Here is a 17,758-nt window from a genome sequence, read left to right as displayed (position 1 = left end):
GGACAGGCCAGGCCACGTCCTGGCCACCACCACGGGGGCCAAGACCGTTCCGCGGCGAGGTTCTGCCCTGCTCAGCGGCCGCGTATGGCTACAGCGCACGCTCGTGGGCTCCGAACACTATGGGATTTCTTTCTTGTTTTCAGATATATTTCTGTTCTTGGCACTGAGCCCTCTCCACAGCTGTGAACCTCTCACACACTACATGCCACTGGTCACGGGAAGATGAACCAGTGCGCACTCGCCTGGGGGGGCAGAGCCCCAGCCAGGACGGTGACTCAGTTTCGCCCAGGTGACAAGACGGGGAAAGCCCACGTGGGAAGCTCACCAACCCCCTCCCCCCCACCATGACCAGATTCTCAGCCCCCGCACCCCATGGAGGGCGCTGAGGCTCAGCCAAGGGCAGGATGGTTGTTAAAAGGTCGTTGTAAAAAAAATGACATGTGAAGAATGTTATTTGACTCATTATTCTCGAGGAACCAACGAGATGTTACTTCTCGTCGAAGGAGAAGTGGAGAACTGGGTGGGGGAGGGCAGGGGGGTGACTGCCTAATGGGGACGGGGCTCCCCTGGGGTGACAAGTGTCCCGGAACCAGACCCAGGTGGAGGTCGCCCCATGCTGTGAATGTCCTGGATGCCCCTGGGTTGTTCACGGCAGCGTGGTCCATTTTATGTTATGTGAATCTCAGCTCCATAAAACATTACGTGGAGTAAAGGAATATACTGGAATGATCTCCGACAGGCCCAGAATGGCTTTTCCCACGGGACGGAGTCAACTGTGCGGCCAGAGGACAGAATTCATCTGCAACCTGCCAAGGAGGGCTGTCCTTGTGGCTATTGATTTCTTGCATCGCACCAAACTGTGCAAACACTCACCCCAGAGGCTCCCCCAGAAAGCTGCTCATTCCCAAGTCTCAGGTCGGGGGTGGGGAGGGGCGGGGCTTTGAGACCTGGGAGGAAAGGGGTCTCCAGCCAGGCGATGGTGCAGGGGGAGATGGAGAGGGGTGGGGTCGAGAAGGACTCCTGTGTTTCTGCAGGGGAGTCGGGGTGGGGAGCTGGGGACCAGCCCCTCCCCCCGCCTTGAGCTGCCTGGGACCAGACACATAAAAGGCTAAATGGCATGAACAAAAGGAAAGATCCCTCTTTCTCACACAAACACAGTGGCGGCTCAATGCCTTCCCTTCCCGCCAATCTGTGACTCTCCGCCAGGTTACATCTCTAAGAGCCCTGGACAGCAGAGGGAGGGCTTCCCCTTCTGTGAGACCACCGCCAGGGAAGCCACATGCGTTCGCCCGGGTCCCCACACCCCTAAGACCTCGCCAGCGTGCGTGCATCTGCCCAGACACGCTGATGGCTATGGACCGCATGACAACGGTGAGCATGCTCCAGCGGGGCACACGCTCACCCCGGAGGCCGTCTGGGGAAGAGAGAGGTCACTCCTGTCCAGAACACACACAAGGGTCTGGCTGGGACGGCGGGGGCTTCCTCTGTGTGGGGCCACGCTCAGGAACGTCCGTGTCAGGGCCCGAGCTGGTCGGTGCGTGCGGGCACCCCTCCAGGACACAGCCAGACGGCACCCCTCACCGCGCTGTGTGTGCTCATCCATACCCGGAACGGGGCCCCCACGGCAGGTGCGTGCCCGACGGCCGGTGCGTTCCCACGAGTTCCGTCCTCCTGGGATGCTGCGGGGGGCGGCTGCCTTCTGGGGTGTGTCGGAGGGCGCTGACAAATGTGAATCCGACGTCAACGACTGGAACTTTCCTCAAGATGGGGCTCTGTCTCCACGGCCCCCAGCCCTCTCGTTACTATGGAACCACGAGGTTCTAAGGCACAAGCTCCAGAAAGCTCGGCCTTACGGCGGGCTCCCTTCCTCTTTAACAAGCAATCACAACACAAGACTAAAATGTCGCCGACCTGCTGGAAAGAAGGTGAATTATTAATCCCCAGAGTTAACCGCACGTGGCGTGGGCCCTCCTCTCCTGGAGGAACCGCCACCCACGGCCCTTGCCTGCTTCCCTCCTGGTGGCCACGCATGGACGCGGACACGGAGCCCCTTCCTGGGAGCGTGTGCCCCCCACGCACTTCCACACCCTCTCGGTCTTCCTGCCCGTCTTCTGAGACCTCAGACCCCCATGGACGCCCCTCGAGGCAGCACGCTGGCGTTCAGTGCCTACAATTCAGCCCCGAAGACATGGGGGCTGTGGGCACCAAAGGACTGCCCCTCCCCCCCGACGCTCTCGGCCAAGGAGCCGATGTTAATTTCCCTCCTTTCTGCACTTCCTACGGGAAACATGTGCTACCTTAGAATAAGGCCGGAAATCACACCCAGAAGGGTGGTAAGTCGTATCAGCTGCTGCAGGGACAAGGTCGCAGGGGGCGCCCCGCCTGGAACGTCCCCGCCCCAGACGCCACACACGCAGCCTACAGCAGACGGGGGGCAGGAGGATGCACCTGCCACGGGACAGCGAGGCCAACGGCGGCCCAAACCCAGCAACCAGGGTGGTCGCCCGGCCGTGAAATCACGTAGGCAACCGCACACGCACGCAGGACAGCGCTTTGGCGTGCCCGGAGCAGTCTTTCCGCACGCGCAAAACGCTTTCCCTCGACTGCTTATAAATCCCTCTCCTACTCGAAAGCCCCGAGACACAGACTGTTTAATTAAATGAAGCAAAATTAATCTTGCTCTGTGAATCGCTCCCCAGCTCTGACCTTTTCCCTCATATAGGAAGATGCTACAATATCAGCATCTACTGGAGGAAGGTCTGTGTCCTCCAGAACTCACGTGTCAGATCCTGTCCCCCAATGTGATGGCGTCAGGAGGCGGGCCTTTGGGAGGTGACTGGGTCGTGAGGGCGGAGCCCCAGCAGAAGGACTAGTACCCTCTAGAAGAGACCCCGGGAGCCCCAGGTCCCCGCCCCCCACCCCCTGCCCCCATGTGAAGATGCAGCGTGAATGAAGCTTGTGACCTGAGACCTGGAAGCAGGCCCTGGCCCGGCCGGGCCAGCACCCTGGTCTCGGGCCTCCAGCCTCCAGAACCATGAGAAACAAGGCTGTGTTGTTCAGAGGCCGCCGGCCTGCGGGGCTTGGTTACAGCAGCGCGAGCGGACTGAGACAGCAGCCCCAACCCACAGCCCGTCAGCCTAGAAACGTCTACTCTAGGGTTCACGAGGCATCCCATAAGGGAGGACGTGCTGCGGACACCCTGGCTCCTGGCCCTGCCGGGTGAGCCAGCACCACCAGCAAGCTCTGCGCGAACCCGGAGAGAAAGTTCCACGTGGACTCACTTCGCCAGGGTTTCAAGAGCAACCCAGCTTGTGAGCCTTGATCGGAAATGGATGACACAGGAACTGATGAGCACTGCAGCCACCGCGCCCGGAAGGGTCCCCTTGAGCATCATGAACCAGGCGCAGAGCGTCCCCCGTCCTTTGGGGAGACTCTCCCCGGGAGCAGCCTGATGCTTCTGGAAACACACGAGGACGTGCAGGTCACTGGGGGGCGCGTATGCACTTTCTGCCCCTGGGCACCAACTGCTGCCCCAGCGGCTTAACAGCCTTCCTGTTCCTCCTGCCGCCCCTCATTTGCTACTCCCGGGGGACATCTCGAGGGCCCAGGGAACCGCGCTGAGGGACATGGGGCAATGCCCCCGGCTGCGATGACGCCTCCTTCCAGAGGCTGCATTTCAAACATGAGATCAAATACGCTCCCATTCCCAGTATCTGGAGAAAGAGGTGTTATCACTGCGGACTCCAGAGACACATGAACAGTTGAGGAAATGCAGGCAGCTCTGTGCACACACGGCCCACACCGTGGAGGGGATACCCCGATTTCTCAGTAACTGCAGACGGCCAGAACTCACCCGCGAGGAAACAGACAGCCTGCCCGGTACCGTAAGCGCCAACGCAACTGGACATCTGAATTCACGGTGAGGAACCTTCTGAAAAAGCCATCCCCAGACCCGGATGGCTTTACCGGCAAATTCCACCAAACATTTAAGGAGTAACAGCCATTTCACACAATCTCTTCCAGAAAACAGAAGAGGAAGAAAAGGTTTCCAACCTAAATGAGGCCAGGATTACTCTGATACCAAAACCAGACGAACACTGCACGGAAAGACTGCCGACCTGTATCCCTCACACACAGACGCAAAAATCCTCAAGAAAATATCCATAAACAGAATCCGATGTGTATGTAAAGGTACACCACAACCAAATAGAGTTTATCCCCAGACGCGAGGCTGGCTCCATATGCAAATCAGTAAATGTAACACAGCTTGCTGGGAGTCCACGTAGGAAAAACCACCTGAGTGTATCGACTGATGTAGAAAAAGCCCCGGAAATAATTCGGTGTTCACTCACGATAAAATGAGCGAGCGAGGCACAGAAAGGCGGGGACCCCACACCCTGATAAAGGGCGTCTATGAAGAAACCCACAGCCAACAAGGACCGCAGTGGGGAGACTGAACGCTCTCCCCCGAGACAGGGACAACCGGATGTCCCCTCTCCCTGCTCCTGTCTGACTCTGCAGCAGAGGCCTGGCCAGGGAAGGGGGCAAGAAAAATATATACAATACATACAAGTTAGCAAAGATGAAATAAAGAGACAGAAGGATTGCCCCTTTTATTTTTTTCCTCTTTTGTTTTCTGGGAAAGATTGTGTGAAATGGCTGTTACTCCTTAAATGTTTGGTACAATTTGCCAGTAAACCCATCCGGGTCTGGAGATGGCTTTTTCAGAAGGTTCCTCACCGTGAATTCAGATGCTTTGGCGCTTACGGTACCGGGCAGGCTGTCTGTTTCCTCGCGGGTGAGTTCTGGCCGTCTGCGGTTACTGAGAAATCGGGGTATCCCCTCCGCGGTGTGGGCTGTGTGTGCACAGGGCTCTCTGTGGCATCTCCTTATTATCTCATGTTGGAAAGCCTAAGGAATCTCTAAAAAGGAGCTCTCTGAATTAACAAGAAAGTTTAGCAAAGTCACAGGACACAAGGTCCCCAATGTGAAATGAGCCCTGCATCTGCGTGCTCCACGATGATAGTAAACTGCTAAGCTGAACTTAACTGCAATTAGAACGCTATGCTCTGTAAAAGATCCAGTTACAAGAATTAAAAGACAAACACAGAGAAAGTATCTGCAAATCATGTATCTGATAAAGAACTTGTATTCGGAACATGTGATAAACTCTCAGAACTCGACAGGAAGAAAACAAACGATCCAGTTAAAACATGAGCGGAAGACCCCAGACAGACACTGGGTCGGCGTGGATGTACAAATGGCAAATGAGCACGTGGGAAGATGGCCAACGTCATCAGCCATGGGGACATGCCATTGAAAGCCACAATGAGACACACCGTCCACACGCGGGGATGGCCGAAAAGGCAATAAGTAGTGACACCAAGTGCAGGTGACGATGTGGAGCTACTGAATGGTTGCTGGGTCTGCAGACTGAACAACTATGCCGTCGTGCCATAAGACGCTGCAACCACTCCAGGAGACGTTCTGGTGCTTTCTGATAGAGTAACACACGCGCTTACCCTATGATTTAGCAATTCTACTCCTGGGCATTCATCCCAAGGAAACGAAGCTGTGCCTTCAGAGAACCCGCAAGTGTTCAAGCATGCGATGGAATGCTACAGTGAAACAGATGCGCTGTCCCTCACGCAGCACGATGCTGAGTGGAAGGGGCCAGCGCGGAAGGCAACCCACCACGCAGCTCCACGTATTAGCTGTTCCTGAAAGGTTAACTCAGGGACCGAGAAGATCAGGTATAGTGGGTAGTTATGGGTGAACACAAAGGGAGAGAACAGGATAGGCTGGCGGTGGGGGAGGTATGGAGCTGTTCTGTGTCCAACCATGGTGGTGGCCACACAGATCTATACAAGCTCTAACGCTCATAATAGAACTGTACCCCTCGGGGTGCCTGGGGGGCTCAGTCGGTTGAGCCTCCGACTTCAGCTCAGGTCACGACCTCGCGGTTCGTGGGTTCGAGCCCCCGCGTCGGGCTCTGTGCTGACCGCTCGGAGCCTGGAGCCTGTTTCCGACTCTGTGTCTCCCTCTCTCTCTGCCCCTCCCCCGTTCATGCTCTGTCTCTCTCTGTCTCAAAAATACATAAACGTTAAAAAAAAATTTTTTTTTTTAAATTTAAAAACAACACACACGCCTTAGTTACAAACGCGTTACTGCTGAAAACCGTTAACCGTCATCCGAGCTTTTGGCGAGTCGCAGGCACGGACCACGGATCACCGTGACACATATCGTGATAAGGAAAGGGCGGGAGATACCGTGGGACGCAGGCTTGCCACAGACCTTCAGTCTGTAAAAAACGCGGTATCGGCAAAGCACGCGAAAATAAAGTGCAATAAAAGGAGGTGTGCCTGTGTGCACGTGGGATTGTGATGTTTTCAGAAACGCTTTCATTTCTTAGCCTGACACAGAAGGACGAATACTTTGTAATTCCATCTGTTCGAGGTCCCCTGAGGGTCAAGCTCACAGAGACAGAGACATGGTGGGCGCCAGGGGCTGGGGAAGGGCTGGGGACTTATGTAATGCGGACAGAGTTTCAGGAAGATGAGAAAGTTCTGGGGACAGATGGTGGCGGTGGTTTCACAACAATGTGAACATCCTTAATGTCACCAAACTGTACCCTTGAAAATGGTTAGAGGGGCGCCTGGGTGACTCAGTCCGTTAAGCGTCCGACTTTGGCTCTGGCCGTGATCTCACGGCTCTTGAGTTTGAGCCTCGTAGTGGGCTTTCTGCTTTCAGCCCAGAGCTTCAGAAACTCTCTCCCCGTCTCTCGTTCCCCGCCATCTCTCTCTCTCCCTCTCAATAAATAACTAAAACTAAAAAAAATGGCTACAATGGCAGGTTTACAAAACTGTACTTGCATAAAAATAAAACAACACAGCGAGTCGTAAAAGCAAGCAGGAAGAGACTCGAACGGCAGCTCTCGCTGGAGACGCATCACTGTTCCGTCCAGCCGGCAGGCTCCCTTATGCACGGGACGGGGTCTGTTCACACGGTCACCGGGACCAAAGCAGAGGCCGGTGGTCACTCTGTCCAATCCTCTGGATTTTCAAAGACTCACTCTTTGCTCCCTACAGGAGGCAACCAAAACCTAAGTAAAACACATCCGAGGTCTGACGAACCAGCCTGCACTTTCAGCCACGACTGCGTGGACCAGAACACGGAACCTCATGCAGACACACACGGCCACAGAGACTCCGGGCAAATCAGTCCGTGACAGATGGTCGGACCCTCTGCGTCCTCTCCTCCTGGGGCTCTCCCCAGGGGAGGGGGCAGAGAAAGCAGGCGGGTGGTGCCCCCACCGCAGCAGGTCCGGACCCCCAGCAGCCGCACCGTGTGGTGTGGGCCACACTCCAGATTTGGAAAACCTGCAGCCACTTTGTAGACCCCCGGGCGCCAGCCTCTGGGCGTGAGCCCTCCTGCCGCCCGACTGGCTGCCGACCGAGAAACTTAGCCCCAAAGATGGGCAAATGCGAACTGCAGCATACGGACCCCTGGTACCAAGAACCAGCGACAGATAAACACAGTATGACTCATGCATCCAGCTCTGTGTGGCGCAAGCCTCCTGCAGGAATCAACTTCCCCTTAAACTCTGCGTTGGTGCCCGAGTCAAGAAATCGCGTCCTTTTAATCCAAATAAGAACATCACAAACATTGTGCTGGACACACAGATATAAACCAATCCGAACATCTCCAAGTTCTTCATTTCCAGGAATACCCGCCCCCCCCCCCCCGCCCCTGCGTACACAGAGAGGGCCCAGCAAATAACCTCTGTAAACTGCATCTGGTTCCCTCCTTCCCGGGGGCGAGGCCGCTCTCCCCGAGAACTCCCCGCAGAACCCCAGCTTCGGAGCACGTGGACCAGCTCACCCGCCGTCAGCCCCTCCAGGTTTTACCTTGCCTAGAACATCCTGGCCGAGGCTGGGGCAGAAAGCATGGGGACCAGCAGGCACACGTCCGCACAGACGTGTGTCCCTCAAAGAGGAGCAAGACTCAGGAAGCGTTTTCACTTAATTTGCCCCGTTCCTCCTGCTGAACCTTTCCTGGTGAAATGTGGGGGCTGATGTCAGGTCTCAGGTCTGTCCCGGGTGTGCCCCCAGGGGTGCCGGCTGTGGAGCCCTGGATGCCCCACCAGACCACCCTGGAAAACTCCACAAGGCGCTCCTGAGAGGAGTAGCCAGGGCGTTAGACCCTGGGGGCAGGCCTGGAGCTGCCGTCTCGCTCAGGCACCTGCTGTCACCATCGGCCCCCGTCCCCCAGCGCCGGCACACTCTAATCAGCCCCCGCAGCGGGCAGGGGCAGGTTCAGGGGCCCGTGGGGCGGCCCACCAGCCCTGCAGAAGGACCAGGGTCCGCGCCCGTGGACCCCAGAGCAGCCACAAACAGGTACACCCAGGCCACCGGGAAAGCAGGGAGAGCAGAGGCTTCGCGGGACGCGTCCAAGGCCGGGGCACGTGGCACCCACACAGTGACCTCGCAGACCCAGGAGTGAGGGGTGCCTGTGGACCTGGCTGTCAGAGGACCCCCCTCTCTGAGCCTCAGCCCATGGGGGAGCCGAGACACACGCCGAGCGCCGGGCCCAGAGAACACTGATGCTCGTTCCTGCCGCCCAACCCCGGGGTCGCGGCCCCGACACCTGTGCCCGCCGCACTGCCTGCCCCACTGAGCCCTCCGGACTCCGGGACCGGCCTCCTCCCTGGGCCATCCACTCTCTCACTTGCTCCCCTCCAACACCAGGCCTGATGGAAGACAGAGAGAAATCACCTCCTTTGCCATTTTGGGGGGGCCCGGAGCACCGCTCCCTGCTTTCCTCCACTGCTCCGCCAGGCGGGGTCAGTTCCAAACCCACGAAAATGGCCAGCCGTGCCCGCCCCAGGACACCACACTGCTTGTCTTCTGTTTGACCCTGATTATTTCTCATCAAATTAGCAGGCTGGTCAAGAGGCCGGATAAGAGGGGGCCGGGAGGACAGGAGGCCAGCCTCCGAAGCTCACGAGGGGTGGGGACAGAACGGCAAGACCTCAACCTGAACAAAGGTTTCTCACAGAAAAAGAAACTACCAGAAGGCACAGCACCAAGGCCTCCAGCTAGTACGCACCCCGCCCGCGTCCAAGCAGGGAGTGAGGCGTGTTCTCGAGGACTGCCCGTGTCCACACGGGGAGTGAGGCCTTCGGTTAGTACACACCTCCCCGTGTCCATGTGGGGAGTGCGGCGCGTTCTGGAGGGAGGCGGACAGGAATCATCCCCGGAGGCTCACGGGGAGGCCCTCAGCGCCAGCCCGAACAAGCTCAGGCCCAGGGAGGCCCCGGGTCAGTGAGCGCGGGCTCGGCCTGCTCCCAACACCCACAGACTAGAAATGTCACCTTCTTCCACGCCAGGGCTGGCTGCTCCCCTGGCGTCTGGGGATGAGCCCTGGGTTGCACCCACTCAGGTGGGTCATCCCCGGTGAGCACCCCGAGCAAGCTCACTCACCGTACCTGTGGCCTGCCACGGGGTTGAGGCACTTGGGGATACTGATTGGCGCAGTGGCTAATTTTATGTGTCAGTTTGGCTGGACCACGGTGCCCGATACTTGGTCAAGCAATTCCAAGGGCTTCTGGGAAGGGATGTTTTGACTGGAGTTAACATTTAAATCAGGACGCTTTGAGTAAAGCAGATCACCCTCAAGAATGTGAGTGGGCCTTGTCCAATCAGCTGAAGCAGAAAAAAGAGTCCCTTCCCCCCCCCCCCCCACCCAACACACACACACACACACACGAGGAGAGGGATTCTGCCTCCAGGCATCCAGGGTCTCCACCTGCTGGCCTGCCCTGCAGATTTCAGACTTGCCAGCCTCCCCGATCATGTAAGCCGCTCCCTAAAAACACATTTCTCTCTGCTTCTTTCTCTCTACACACACACACACACACACACACACACACACACACACACCGTCAGTTCCTTTTCTCTAAAGAACCCTGACTGACTGATATAATGGGACACAGCCCTCCAGATGCCACCCAGCCTGAGCCACCCCACTCCCAAGCAGAACCTCACCCCTGTGAGCACCAGGCGCCCCATGAACGGTTCCAGGAAGAGCCACGTGTGTGAACCACAGGGGACTCACAACCCAGCGTGTGGGCGCACGGCTGTCCCCCAGAAAGACAGGCTGCATCACGTACAATGTCGAGATCAATTCTCTACCACTCCAGACAAGCGAGAGGCACTAGGCAAGTGGGCAATGAGTTTTATCATTGGGCTAAAATATAATGGAGACGGACGAAAACAAGTTCCACGAGCCTCCTAACAGGCAGACACCCCTCAACCTGTGAAGGCCTCTTCCAACGCAGTCAAGATGTGCTGCGCCCTAATTTCCAGGAGCACACACGTGCCCGCACACACATATGCCCACACGTATGCACACACACACGCACACAGCCAACGACAAACGCCAACTCCTTTCTCTGGGCCCCACCATCCACGGGGCCCAGCCCGCACAGCCAAGGCTGATCGAAGCCTGCCGGAGAGCACTGGACATGAGGGGCTCTGTACCCTCGGGACACCCCACCCCGATGGGCCACAGGAAGCAGGCAATGGCCCTGCTGGTCTCCAATCTGGACTCGGCTGCGTCTGTTAAACAACTTCCAGGTGAACTGCCTTCAAACAGGCTTTGCTTCTGGGGTGCCTGGGTGGTTTAGTCGGTCAAGCGTCTGACTTCCGCTCAGGTCATGATCTCCCAGTCTGTGGGTTCGAACCCCGTATCAGGCTCTGTGCTGACAGCTCAGAGCCTGGAGCCTGCTTCGGGTGCTGTCTCCCTCTCTCTCTGCCCCTCCCCCCCCCACTTGAGTTTTTCCCCTCTCTCCCTCTCTCAAAAATAAATAAACATTAAAAAAAAAAAAACAGGCTTTGCTTGCTTTCCCAGAAGACTCTTCCCTATGAGAACACTCACCGAGGTACACGAAGAGAAGTGGTCAAGGATGTGGCAGACTGGGAAACTCCCAAATCTCCACCATGGGGGAGGGACACCAAGCACAGGGCCCTCACGGCGCCACGCACGGCTTCCCGGCAGGTCTCCGAGCACGCTTGTCTACACCACGGCGCCGCGCCCTCCAGGGTGTGACCACGCCTTCAGGAAACCGCCATGTTGTATGAACGCACTTGTACACACACACACGTGTGTGACAGGGAAGGCACACGTGTGTGACAGGCCAGAACTCTGAAACGCAGCTGTCAACGGCACACACCCTGGGCCCGAGGAGGCGCGTTCTTGCTTCGTTTTCCAGAGAAGAAAAATGTCATTAAAATAAAGGAAAAGTGAGTCAGCATATCTGACTTCCTGTTCACACCAAAGATTCAACAAGTGTTTCTGCAGAAGCGCCACTTAACAGAAAAGGCCCCACCGGCAGAGATAAAAACTCGCATCAAAAGACAAGAGGCCCTTTCCTGTTTCCCCTCTGAGTCGATGAGAAAACGACTGACACGGCAGCGACTTTCCACGGCGCTCTCGCTCGTAGAACCCCCCCCCCCGCCCCCCCCCCCCCCCCCGGGTGCAGAAAGCAGCCATGGTTTCCATTTTCCTGCTGATAAAGCCCCGCAGAAATACATCCTGGAGAAAGTGAAGGGCGGCCGGCCCGGGGCCACCAGCCCCACGACCGTCTCCCTGGCCTTCTGGTGGGCGATGGAAGGTCGCCGACAGCACCCACCCAGAGCCCGTGGACGCGGGTCTTTGCACGGGAAATTAGGTCAAGATCAGGGAGTTACGATGAGAGCATCCTGGGTCATCGGGGTGGTCACCGAATCTACTGACAAGTGTCCCGACGGGAGACACGCAGGGAACAGACACAGGGGAGGCGGCCGGCTGAGGATGGAGAGACACAGGCTGTGGGCCACGCGAAGGGACATCTGGAGCCTCCGGAAGCTGGAAGAGGCAGGGAGGACCCTCCCCTAGGTCCCCAGGGGCAGCGTGGCCCTGCCCCCACCTTGATTTGGATTTCTGGCCTCAGAACTGGGGGGGGGGGGGGCGCATCCATTTCTGTCCTCTAAGCCTCCACATTGGTGACGCCTTGCTACGGCGGCCCCGGGACCACGCGTGTGTGCATGGGATTCCAGGAGGCATGGGCACGGTTCCCTCACTGCCGGTTCACCAGAGCCGGGGAGCGTGCGGGATGAACCCACAGTATCGCGTTCCCGGCACCTGTCAGGGCCATGCTCCACTCCTCCCGGGGCACCGCACCCCCCGGCTGCCGCCCTCTTCCTCCCGTGCCTCCGCCACTCCGCAGCACGATCGAGGACCCCCGACCCTGAAACCCGCGTGGGCTCGCGGCTCCGTGGGCCACAGCAGGGACATCCGTCCGGGCTCCCACGTCTGAGGCCCCGGCTGGGAGATCCGCCCGCCGAGGGCCGCGGTCCGTGCCGGCTGGTCCCCTCGTGCGTCAGGCAGGCCCCGGCAGGGAGGGCGCGGAGGCCAGGACCCCCCGCCACGCTGTCCCCCACGGCGTGGCCTTCATGGCACGGCAGCCACAGGGCCGCGGGCCCCTCGTGTGGCATCTCAGTGCTCCAGGCTCTGAGCGGGCACGAGGCCACAGACCCCAGGGAGGACAGAGACCGCGGGCCCGCACCAGCAGCGACGGCGGAGGTACAACCGCAGCTCTCGTCCCCACGCAGCGCCCTGTGGCTTCTGCGCGAGTCCCCACTCACACCCGCCGGCCACACTGTAACGGCCACCCTGCGGGCACGGAAACAGGGACGCACACAAGCAACGGGACAGAGCCAGAACTCTGTCTGCAACGCGGGGGTGTGCGTTGCAGAGGCCACACGGAGCAAAGCCCAGGGGCGTTCTGGGCACCGCACGGCAGGGCTCCGTTTGGAGCAAAGCCAGGCTGTGTGCGTGTTACTGTAAAGCGTGCAAACCTCTCCCCGCGGAGGGAGGTGGAGAGAGAGGGAAGCAGGGCAGTCGGATGGTTCTGCGGCTGCCCCTCTCTGTTGGTGTGACCTTCCCTTGCATTTCAAGTCAAGCCAGGAAGCGGGGACAGGCCGCCACCAAGCTGGGCAGGGGATGCACCACAAGGCGGCGTGGGTGGCCGCGGGCAGGGGTGGCTGGAGGGCGGGGGCCCCTGCTGGGGGAACGAGCTCTCCTGTTGTCCGTGGGCTGCTGCTGCTTCTTGCTGCCCCAGGGCAGGATGGCCAGGAGGAGGTCACTCTGAGGGCCAAGACGACGACCCAGGCCGCGGCCACATTTCCCTCCCAAGACTGATACCCTTTCGTCTCCGAGCACACAGGCTTCTGCACCTTCCAGGGGCAAAGACCATTTACCAGCGTCGCCCCAGCTCCTGTCTCCGGGGAGCCCCCGCCACGCAAAGTCCGTCAGCTTCCGGCAAAGCCCCTTCCAGAGGCAGCTCTGGACGAACGAGCCAGGCCGCTGCCCCTCGTGCTGGCCCGGGGTCCGGGGAGCCCGACAGCTGCTGTGTTTGGAAAACAGCTTCCTGTCTGGTTTAGCATCTGCAACCTAGTAAGTGCTAGCAAAGGCCTGCAAACAGCCGTGGCCCGAATCTCTGCAGGAGCCTCCGCTCACCCGGGACAAGGCGCACGGGGTGCCGGCGGCTTCCTCTCTGGCCGAGAGGAGGGACAGCATTAGCTCTGGCGACAAGGGGATGAGGGCGGAGCTGGCTACTCCTTCTGCACAAAGAGGTGTGCTCATCGGACATGGAGCTCTTTTCTGCTCCTCGCAGGCCCGCGCCTGGCTCGGGGCTTGTCACGGGGCGCGTGCAGGTGACGGGGACCTGCCTCTCCCCAGAGGCCGCTCTCCAGGACCTCCGCACTCAGAATCTATTTTAAAAATCACATTCCCACCTCCTGGGGTTGCTGTGGAAACCAAGCCCGTCCCCGTGTGGTCTTGTCCACAGAGCCAGGGGACCGTGGGCCCCACACAGGAGGCCCGAGGGAACCGGAAGCAGTCGCGGGATCCCACATTTGAAACCCAAGCCTCTCCCTTGGGTTTCAGAGGCCTGCCGGGAGTCCAGTTCTGCCAGCTCAGCTCCGGGACCCAGCCGTGACCCAGTTTCCCAGCCCTGTGGCTCCCGAGCGTGCAGCTCCACGGTGGCCAGTGGTCCCAACCCACGCCCGGCCACAGACACAGACAGACCAACGATAATGAGAAATACGTAGATTACGTCATGCCAGCGTGTTAACCGTCCACGCAGTCGCACCCCGAGTCGGACACCAGGGGGGGAGTCTTCAATCCGGGGGGGGGGGGGGGGGGCAGAAGCAGCTTCTAAAGAAGATGCGACCGAGCAAACATCAGAGGTATTGTCTGCAGTGAAGGGCAAGTGCTCTGTCGAGGAAAACTTTGGTTCTGGTGGCAGATGTACACACGTGTGTGTTGTGTGCATCCGTGTTGTGTGTGCGTGTCAGGTATGCACATGTGCACATGTACTGTGTGCATGGGTGTGCTGTGCATGCACACCTGTGCACTGGTCACAGTATAAAATGCACGTCTTACCTGTGAGAAACCGTCAGGGTCTGAATGCAGCCAGGCTTCCTGACTGCCGTGAAGTTTTAATGCTCTTTTTTTTTTTTTAACTTTTTTTTGCATGTTTAATTTTGAGAGAGAGAGAGAGAAACAGAGTGTGAGTGGGGGAGGGGCAGACAGAGAGGGAGACACAGACTCCAAAGCAGGCTCCAGGCTCCGAGTGTCAGCACAGAGCCCGACGCGGGGCTCGAACTCACAGACCGCGAGATCGTGACCTGAGCCCAAGTCGGATGCCCAACCGACTGAGCCACCCAGGCGCCCCTTAATGTTCTAACAGAAAATGTTTTTGAAAATACTACAGATACTGCAACCTCTCCAAAGCTCGTTTTCAAACATGACACCGAGTGCCACATGCCTCCCACTTCCAAGTTTGCCAAGAAGAGATCTTTCACGGTCACCGCACGCTCCCGCCCGGGAGCCGGCCCTCACCCACCGGCCAATGTGGCCGCTCGGCTTCCCACAGTATGTTCGCCGCTTAAGAGTTCGACAAACAGTAAAACACCCACCTGCTCTTTCAGCGAGGCAGGTATGACGAGCCTACGAGAATCGTGCTGGGCTCTCGGGACTGATGTGTGTGTGTGTGTGTGTGTGTGTGTGTGTGTGTGTGTGTGTGTAACACGCTCAAGAGAAATGGGAGACAGGTGACACACGCCACGGGCAACACAGGAGGACGTCGAGACCCATCAGCTCCACGGAATGACAACAGTGCAAGGCCCCTTCTTGGCAAACTTGGAAACGGGAGGCGCGTGGAACTCAGTGTCATGTTGAAAACCAAGCTTTAGAGAGGTTGAAGGCGCATTTATGATATTTTCAAAAGCACAGGCCATTACTTCCAGGGTGAACCACAGACCCTCACTGCATCCACGGCCCTGGAACGGGCGGGTCGTACCATGTGACGTGTTTGCTGATCTCCCATCCCGTGGCCACGTTCTACACTGTGATTTCTGGAGACTCGCTGGTTTCGCTGTAACTACTCATCTCTGACCCTCCCTCGGTGGCTTCTGCTTTTACAAACACTGGCAAATGCCCTCTCCAATAAATGCCTTGGACGCTGTGTCCAGAAAGCACACGTCCCTGCAGGCTTCAAGTCCCAGTCCCTGGGCTCGCATCGGGGGTTCGCCACCTCCTGGCTGAGTGACCCCGTGAAAACTTTCTCCTTCTCTCTGTTCTCCAGGGCCTCACCTATAAAAAAGGGGAGTCCTGTGGCCAGGATTCCGCGAGATGGGGACAGAATGCATCTGGCACATCGCTCACAATGTGGTTATCACGGAAACAGCCATAACGTCTCCCGTAACGGCCTCCTGTGCCCATCCCCGCCTTTCCAATGCATCAGTCAGGGGCGCCAGATGCACCCCTCCACTTGGGCCTGATGGCACCAATCCCTGCTCTGACGCCTGCAACCTAACTGTATGAGTCCACCTATGTGATGTTCCGGAAAAGTCTACGGGGACAGGAAATGGATCTGCAGGGGGTCAGGGGCAGGGGGAGAAAGATCTGACTCCAGAGGGCACGAGGAAGTCTGCGGAAGGAGATTTTCCACATCCTGATTCGGTGGTGGTTACATGACTGTGCATCAGAACTCACACGACAGGACGCGGCAAGGGGTGAATTCTGCTCCAAACAAATTACACATCAGGAAATCTGACTTAAAAACACAAACCAGCACCCAGCAGCACAGGCCTCGGCACCCACTCCTGTGGCCTCCAGGGTCTGGCACGTTCTGAACACACTCCTCACCCGAGGCCCCAGCCCAACACCCCCCCGGCCCCCCAAGGCCACTTCTGCTGGGGCTCTCCAGACAGAACCTGTGTGCAGAGAGAGGGCCCCGTGTCCCGCTCGGCTCTCTCAGCTCTGCCTTCTCCCGCTCTGGGACACCTGCTGGACCACCGGGAACTATAGACGAATCCCTCCTCCTTGCATCTCGAAGGTCCTCAACTCCGGCTGCGTGTCAGAATGACCCGAGCAGCTGGGCAAAACCACTGGCCCGTGCCCTCCCTCCCATCGGGACTCGGATGTGACTGGGTGGGTGCGGGGCCCGGCACCGGAAGTCTCCAGGCTCAAACCGGACAGGGAACCTCATGCAGATTCTACAGACATTCGAAGGATAATAAAGGAATACTGTGGGCAACTCGACTCCAACAAGTTTGACAGCTTGCAGGAAATGGACAGACTCCTTAAAACACACGAATCACCAGGACTCACCTACAGAAAATGTCATCAGCCCTAGGTCAGGAAACCAAATTCATACCTGAAAAGAGAACCCTAGGTGGCTTCGCTAGTAAATTCTATCAAACATTGAAGGAAGAAACAACACTGCCCCATGCAAACTCTTTGTTAAAAAAATAAATAGGGGCATCTGGGTGGCTCAGTCAGCTAAGCGTCCGACTTCTGCTCAGGTCATGGTCTCGCGGTCCGTGAGTTCGAGCCCCACCTCGGGCTCTGTGCTGACAGATCGGAGCCTGGAGCCTGCTTCCGATTCTGTGTCTCCCTCTCTCTCTCTCTCCACTCCTCCCCTGCTCATGCGCTCTCTTTCTCTCTCAAAACTGGATAAACATTAAAATAAATAAATAAATAATAAAGGGGCACCTGCGTGGCTCAGTCGGTTAAGCATCTGACTTCGGCTCAGGTCGCAATCTCGCAGTTCGTGAGTTCGAGCCCCGCGTCAGGCTCTGTGCCGACAGCTTGGAGCCTGGAACCTGCTTCGGATTCTGTCTTCCTCTCTGTCCCTCCCCCGCTCTCTCTCTCTCTCTTAGAATAAATAAATAAACTTAAATAAATAAATAAATGAAGAAGGAATTCTTCCTAAATCATTGTGTAGGTTCAACATTACCCTAATACTGAAACCAGACAGGTATTACAAAAAAAGAACACGATACTGATACCTCATGAGTATAGTTAAAAACGTCCTTAACAAAATTGTAGCAAACTGAATCCAGCAATATATAAAAAAGATAATACATCATGACCATCTGGAGTTTGTAACAGGAAGGCATGGTTGTTTAACATGCAAAAATTAATCAACATAATTCACCATAATTATGGAAAAAAAAAAAGAAAACCCACACAGTCATCTCCAAGATACAGAAAAAGCATATGACAAAATTCAACATCCATTTACAATAGAAACTCAGCAAATGAGAAACCTTCTTCACCCTCATAAAAGGCGTCTACATAAAATCTTCACCTAACATCATATTTCACGAAAAAGGCGTTAAGTTCTTTCTTCCCATAATTGGGAACT

The 17,758-nt window shown here is 57.3% G+C and overlaps 1 protein-coding gene across 3 annotated transcripts in view; it reads right to left on the bottom strand.

Annotated features, from left to right (window-relative positions):
• The window catches only part of SEMA4D (semaphorin 4D), a 92,267-nt gene that overhangs the window by 64,932 nt on the left and 9,577 nt on the right, over positions 1 to 17,758 (bottom strand). The window contains exon 1 of one of the 3 annotated variants that reach the window (XM_027041204.2): positions 10,939 to 11,492. The exons of 1 other annotated variant lie outside the window; for it this stretch is intronic. The gene's annotated coding sequence lies outside the window, so the exon portion shown is untranslated. Of the gene's footprint in view, positions 1 to 1,605; positions 2,311 to 10,938; positions 11,493 to 17,758 lie in introns of those variants that run through there. One more of the 3 variants, XM_053205364.1, reaches the window with a different exon arrangement.

The sequence above is a fragment of the Acinonyx jubatus genome, chromosome D4 (genome assembly GCF_027475565.1).
Source record: "Acinonyx jubatus isolate Ajub_Pintada_27869175 chromosome D4, VMU_Ajub_asm_v1.0, whole genome shotgun sequence".
In the NCBI taxonomy this organism is placed as follows: Eukaryota; Metazoa; Chordata; class Mammalia; order Carnivora; family Felidae; genus Acinonyx; species Acinonyx jubatus.
The sequence above is the reverse complement of the archived record's forward strand: the minus strand, read 5'-3'. Positions and strand labels throughout refer to the sequence as shown.